Below are 6750 nucleotides of genomic sequence, written 5' to 3' on the forward strand. Positions count from 1 at the left end.
TGATTGTCAACAGTCAATGTAGTATGGTATGTTAAGAATTGACTTTCACATAATGGCTAAGTTTAGAGAGATTACATTTCATGAGAAAATATGAATTTTAATGGATTTTCTATTCTGTTTTGGGAAATGGTTGTTTGTGTCTTAGTGGATTCTCCTTCCTGTCCACATATGTGGAATCTGCCTATTCTCTTCTCTTCTGAAATAGTTTAAAAGACTCAAAAAGAATGGCCTGGGCTTTGCATATCCTTAGTCTGATAGACATTTCTCTGGCTGCTCACTTAAATAGGTATTAGTCTGATAGACATTTCTCTGGCTGCTCACTTAAATAGATATTAGCAGCTAATTAAATAAACTACCTTTCTCATCAGCCAGAAATTAACAAAGGCTTAAAAATTAGCAAAATCTCTGTTTTGCTGTGGCCTTATGCTGACGGTCTTATCTTAAAGACAAAAAATTTTCATTGTATAGATTAAAATTAACTTTGGCAAAAATTGAAATGCAGGCAGGGAATTTTTTTTGTTCCACAACAGAAACTAGCAAAAGCAAAGATACAGTAAAAATAGAAAATTTCCAGTGTACAGCTGTAAATATAATATTGACACAGCCAGGGATGATTAATGAATAATAAAATGTTGAGGGATGATCATTTGAATACAGGATATTAATACTTTTAAAAACCATTTTTCCAATTACTTCAGTATAAATAAGGTGTCTCTGAAAGGTACAGATCTGGCATCACGATCATGGTGATAGACAAATGGTGGAACAGTCCTGGTATCACAATCATGGTGGGAGACACACGGGACCTTCTCTACCTGCAGATGGGTGAGGTAGCATTGACCCTGCTGTGTTCCCGGAAAAACACTTAGGCTGAATTTAATCATGAGGACATTTTCAGACAACTTCAGAGTACAGACCATTGAGCCGGACAGCTGACCTGTCCTCTACAAACAAGCCCATGTCACCACCATCAATGACAACAACAAAAAGATGAGGAGACACTTTGGGTTCAAAAGAACTAAAGAAAAGTGGCTACATTATCTTTTTACTCTTTTTCAACCCAAAATGTCTCTTCTCCTTTTAGTTGTGTGATTTGTGGTGACATGGGCTGTCTGAAGGAGACAGGTCAGTAGTGCTGCTCACTGGTCAACATTCTGAAGTTGTCTGGAGATTACTTCAGGCTATGAAACTCATGCTAAGCGTTTTCAGCAAGAACATGGCATTGTTCATACTCTGTACCGGCAGAGTCCCATGTGACATGTTGTCTTAGTGTGGGAATATGACCCCTATCCGGGAGACCAGGTGGAGTCTTATCACCATCATAGTAAGAAACCTACTGTCCATGTCCAAAGTCAAGCGAACATGCTCTTCTACAAATAAAAAAATGGCATATGTGTAAGCCTGGCATGTGTAATAAAACTCAAGATATGCTGTATGTGTTGAACACAATATATCCAGGGAGTACAAGAAGACTTCAGGCTCTTATGCTTCCACCAGCTCCATGCTGAGCCTAAAAAAGGAGGAAAAACCAAAGAATAAGTCAGGGAAAATAAGACACCACAGAGTCCCAACTAGATTTCATGGGTAGTACAAGAAAGTGGTTAATAAAGAAAAAGCAAAGATCCATTAATGACGTAACAAATTATTGCCTTATGCTGGGATGGACAAGAGTAGGGTAAAAAAGAATGAAAGAGAAAGACAGAGAAAGAGAGAGAAAGTAAGCTCAGTGAAGCATCCAGGTGACACACTGATGAGGGAGTAAAAGGACACTCTGAGTTAGTGCCCTCAGGACACACAGTGTACACTGATCATAAAAACAAGTATGGTCAACCTACAGTAGTTAGTAAACGGTAAGGGGAGGAAGAAATGGAAACCTAAATATCTACTGCAATGAAAACCAACAGCAATGTTAGTAAGAATAATTCAGGCTTCATTGAAAAGACGGTATTGATATTGTCAGCCCACTCTGTTTTCCCTGGACCTGGCATCACAATTGCTCAGAGTTACCTGGGGCACAGTGGGCCTTGGTCTTCTTTCTCTTCTTGGTCCTTTTTAATCTCTGCAATAAATTCAGATAGGGACAGACAAAATAAGCCATTAACCTACACCCATAACAGTCCACTGTCTAATCCCTGCACAGGGAACTCAGGCTCCTCAGCATGACAACAGGATAATGTGAGAGATAGACTTCAGGAGGTCCCAAAGCCAATCATGATAGATTCCTTGGTTTGTGTCTCAGAACCAATGGTGAAACATCCCTATTCTGGTAGACCATTATCCCTTTACCCCAAGTTCGTACAAACAGGAAAGAAACTCACAGACATGCATGGGGAATAAAACTCATGAGGAACGTGGTAGCTGGCAAGAGACATTTAATTCAGATTGACAGACAACTCACGGGCATGTGCTGCATAGCTTGGTGTGAGTTTGCAACAACTGCCTTGGGTTTCAATGTCCTGACTGTCGGTCCAGGGTGCGATGGGCATGGAGTGAAACTAGAGAGAGAGCAAAGCTCACTGACCCACCCCATGTCCGTGCTTCAGACTGGAATCCAGAGTGATTGAAATCTACACTGATGGATAGGTTCAACCCACAGTGATGACAACTTTCAGCCTGGCCAGTGGAGTAAGGCCCGAGGACTATGAGGTCTATCTGGGACACAAATTGGAGCTTTATCAACTTCACAATGGAGTACTCACTGCCTATGTTGACAGCCAAGTTGACTTGCTGCTCCTCTGAGTGCAAGTTGCTCCTGTAAGACTCACTGAAGGCAGATGTGCCAGGAGGAATTGAGAGAGTTGAATAACCTTCATCCCAGGACTCCTGGGGGACTTCTTCCTCCACAGACTCCTGCAGATTCCTGATAAGCCAGGCAGGACGAGGATGACAGAAGATGAAACCAAAAGAGATTAGACAACAAAGTCTCCAAGCTGATCTGATGGAAGTCAGAATGGAATGGTCACAGAAAGCAAAGGCATTTTTCCTTCAAGAGAAAAAACTATCCCTTCTAAATGCAGGGTGGAGGGTGACCACCCTGGGGACAGAGCACAAATAAGCAGCACGTGCTCAGTGCATTTGCCACAGATGAGCCACTGCAGGCTACCCAGACTCTCCCTGTAAACTATCATCACCACTTGCTGCACGAGAACTAACACGGGGCTTCAACTGCCTCGCATAAGTTGTGTTGAATTTTACATGTGGCATTCAAGTGAACAGAGCCCTTGAGGCATTTCAGACACCCAGATCTTGTGTATTAAGGGCCTCCCTTTTCCACTATTTTGATATCATATGTCTATGTTTTGAATTTCTTCTCTTCACAAATCCTAGCGAACATGCTCACAACAAATGGGCAGAAAGCATATATGCGTCTCTCCCTGGGTTTAAACACAGTGGGGAGAACAGGCGAAACCAGGAAATCCCTGTTTGCTGAGTTCACCTGGCTCATCTGATTGCAGGTTCCCATCTTGGGAGGAGTGAGAAATTAAAACCTATACAAGTGCCACAAATCACCCACAACATTGTCAATAAGGACAATTTGTAGCTGGGTGAATGGAAGAAGAGTTCCAGTCATCACTTCCTCATTTTCCCTGGATTGCAGTCTCCAGGTGTCACTACTGAACTAACAGCCCACAAGTCCACAGCATTACCTGGGGGGCACTGGCCCTCTTTCTTCCTCTTCCTCATCATCACTTTGTCTGTCTGTAAATAAATTCAGAGACGCAGGTCACATTAAGCAAATCACACTTCACATATGACCAAATCAGTGTTTACACATAGCACAAGCACAGAAATGTTCTCAGGGCAAGAATACAAATTCTGACAGGACTATTCCAGGGTGCCCTAGATGAAGCCTGGTGAGTAGGTGAGCCTGCTTTCCAGAAATACAGGCCAAAATCTCCCTCTACGGGTAGACCATAATGTCACATTCTCTGCCTGAGTCTATGCAAAGTTAATCCAAATTTTTTTGCCAGAAAAATCACCAAATATGATTCAAACTATTTTCTGGGAGTGTTGCTGCAATACTGACTTATCTCATCAGGTACCAAGGTCATTGAATGGTTAGAGGCATCTATACATGAAACTGGACTGATATGTAAATTCTAACAGCACTTGCTTTAAAAAGAATCTGTGAGCTTTGCTCAGTGCCAGTATTGTAGCCAATGAGTTTTATCTGAGATGAGATTATTGCTAATTGAAAACTTTTCCCAATACCCCACCGTGATAACATGCAATAGAGTCGGCATTGACAATTTTTGACAGTCTCTAGGGAGACTGAATAAAAAAAGACAAAACAAAAACAAACAAAAAAGAATCTGTGGGCTGGGCATGGTGGCTCACGCCTGCCATCTCACCACTCTCAAAGGCCGAGATGAGCACTTCATGAGGTCAGGAGATCGGGACCATCCTGGCTAACACTGTGAAAGCCTGTCTCTACTAAAAATACAAAGAAATTAGCTGGGCATGGTGGCACATGCCTGCAGCCTCAGCTACTCAGGAGGCTGAGGCAGCAGAATCATCTGAACCCAGGAGGTGGAGGTTGCAGTGAGCTGAGATAGTGCAACTGAACTCCAGCCTGAATAACAGAGGGAGACTCCATTTCTAAAAAATCTATGATTTCAAAGGACAAGGTGGGTGAACCACTTAAAGTTTGGAGTTCAAGACCAGCCTGGCCAATATGGTGAAACCTCGTCTCTACTAAAAATACAAAAATTAGCTAGATGTGGTGGGGGGCACCTATGGTCCCAGCTACTCAGGAGGCAGAGGCAGGAGAATCACTGGAGTCCGGGAAGTGGAGACTGCAGTAAGCCAAGATGGTGCCACTGCACTCCAGCCTGAGTGACAAAAGGAGACTCCATCTCAACAACAACAAGAAACAATACATGATGCTACGAATAAACATCAGATCGGCCATTGTATGGATAGGGTGGATAGCCAGGGCTGAGCCTTGCTTTACAGAAACATATCAACTAGGTAAAGAGGAAATATTTTCATCCTGGTTTCAAGGTGACTATGCAGCTAAGCAAGCTGACTTAAAAGAGATCAAGACTGAAGCTCAGAGCAATGAAACCTGGGGAAAAATCTCTCCAAATAAATAGGAAAGGCTCTCAGTTTCCTTAAAAATAAATAGAAACTCCATGGACATTGTTCAGGGACAGATGACATAATGACATGAGAGATACTGAATCAAAGCTAGGAGACCTGACAGACACCTCCTGTATACCTCCTGCACTCAGGTGACCATGAGTTTGTCACACTGGCCTGGGGTCTGGTAACTTGAAACTTGGGCCTCAGAGACAAATGCATGAGCTGAGGATGAGATAAAAATTCCCTGGTATCTGTGTTTAGTATCCCATGATAGGTTTTTATTCAAACCGATTTGTCTGTATAGAGCCTGTCTTCAGAGTTGATCTCCCTCAGCCTAGACAGAGGTACCAAAAACCAGGAATGTAGAGGTCACCTGAAAGAATGATTAGAGCATCCTCCACCACATCATGAGATGACTCACTCTCTACAACCAGTGCAGAGTCAATGCTGTCTTCCTCAAATGTGATTTCATTGGTGTCTCTGTGAGGCTGGCTGGAGTCAGTAGGGCCATAGCTATTTGAACGAGTGATGACACATTCCTCCAGTGAGTCCTCAGGGACTTTGATTTCAATCTTCTGCACCTCCCTGATGAGCCAGATGGGATAGAGATGACAGAAGATTAAACAAAGAGGGATTGGACCCCAGGGAGTCCTAGCTGGTTTTCACAGGAGGAATAAGAGAGTGGTCCCAGAAGGCAAATGGGAGGTTCCCTTTGAGAAGAAACAGGCAATCCCCCTCTCTGCAACAGAGCATGGCTGCCATGGGAACCGGAGAGAAAGACAGCAGCTGGTATTCATTACACCGGGCAGAAAGGAGCCGAGAAGAAAAGAGACTCAGTTATCCCTGTTTAATTCAGACACGGCACTCAGCACATAGAAAGAACCACAACAGCTGCCACACTCTGTGTCTAAGTTGGGTTGAACTGTACATATGGTGGCCAAGGGAATGCAGGCTTTTGGCCCATGGAAGACTCCAGGGAGGGTGTGCTTCTAGGCCTTTTCCATACTTTATCACCCATTACTTGCTCCTGATTATTCAGTGTTACCTGGGGGCACGTGATTCCTGTATCTTCTCAGCCTCCACAACATGAAACATCTTTATCCTCATCTTTGTCATTTTCTGCAAGTACAGATGTGTTCGTTCAGATATTTCCCATTTCACACTCTGCAAGGACAGTCAGCCCAATGTGCGCAGGGACGTGAACATCTGTGTATGGGTCCCTGTTCTACTGAAAGCCCTCATGTTTTCTCCTTAACAGAATGCCATGGCATGGTTTCCTGATCCACCAGGCAATTCATTTCTGATCAGGAGGCTCACCATCAAGATAAGGCCAAATGTTGAAAAGACCTTCTGCTCTCCACATCACTGGAGGCTTGTGCAGCCTCTCTCTGGACTTTGGCAGCTGTCTCCACCATCCTGACACAGATCTGATTCCCAGGGACAGGCTCGGCATCCTGTCACAGTTCACATTTACAACCTCTTTCTCTTAGGAGAGAATAAACAATCTTGTCCCACAATCCTCTGCACACAGGGAACTTCAAAAGCCCTCCAAGTGGCTTCTGCTATGTTATTCAGGGACATTCTCTCCACGGGGAGTGCTCCAGTCTGAACCACTTCCTACCACCAAATGCCCACACATCAAGTGCTTTCTCCAACACCACACAG

The 6750-nt window shown here is 43.7% G+C and overlaps 1 long non-coding RNA gene and 1 other non-coding gene across 2 annotated transcripts; one reads left to right on the forward strand and one right to left on the reverse strand.

Annotated features, from left to right (window-relative positions):
• Positions 1–203: 203 nt before the first annotated feature.
• LOC108296586 lies at positions 204–2813 on the reverse strand. The gene is made up of 4 exons (XR_001821922.2): positions 2700–2813; positions 2008–2059; positions 304–1510; positions 204–264 (listed from the first exon to the last, which is right to left on the reverse strand). It is a non-coding gene; the product is annotated as an uncharacterized LOC108296586 (long non-coding RNA).
• Positions 2814–4131: 1318 nt separating this feature from the next.
• On the forward strand, positions 4132–4272 carry LOC119469590. The gene has a single exon (XR_005198426.1). It is a non-coding gene; the product is annotated as a U4 spliceosomal RNA (small nuclear RNA).
• The last annotated feature ends 2478 nt before the right edge of the window (positions 4273–6750 follow it).

Source organism: Cebus imitator, unplaced genomic scaffold, assembly GCF_001604975.1.
Source record: "Cebus imitator isolate Cc_AM_T3 unplaced genomic scaffold, Cebus_imitator-1.0 Scaffold725, whole genome shotgun sequence".
NCBI lineage: Eukaryota > Metazoa > Chordata > Mammalia > Primates > Cebidae > Cebus > Cebus imitator.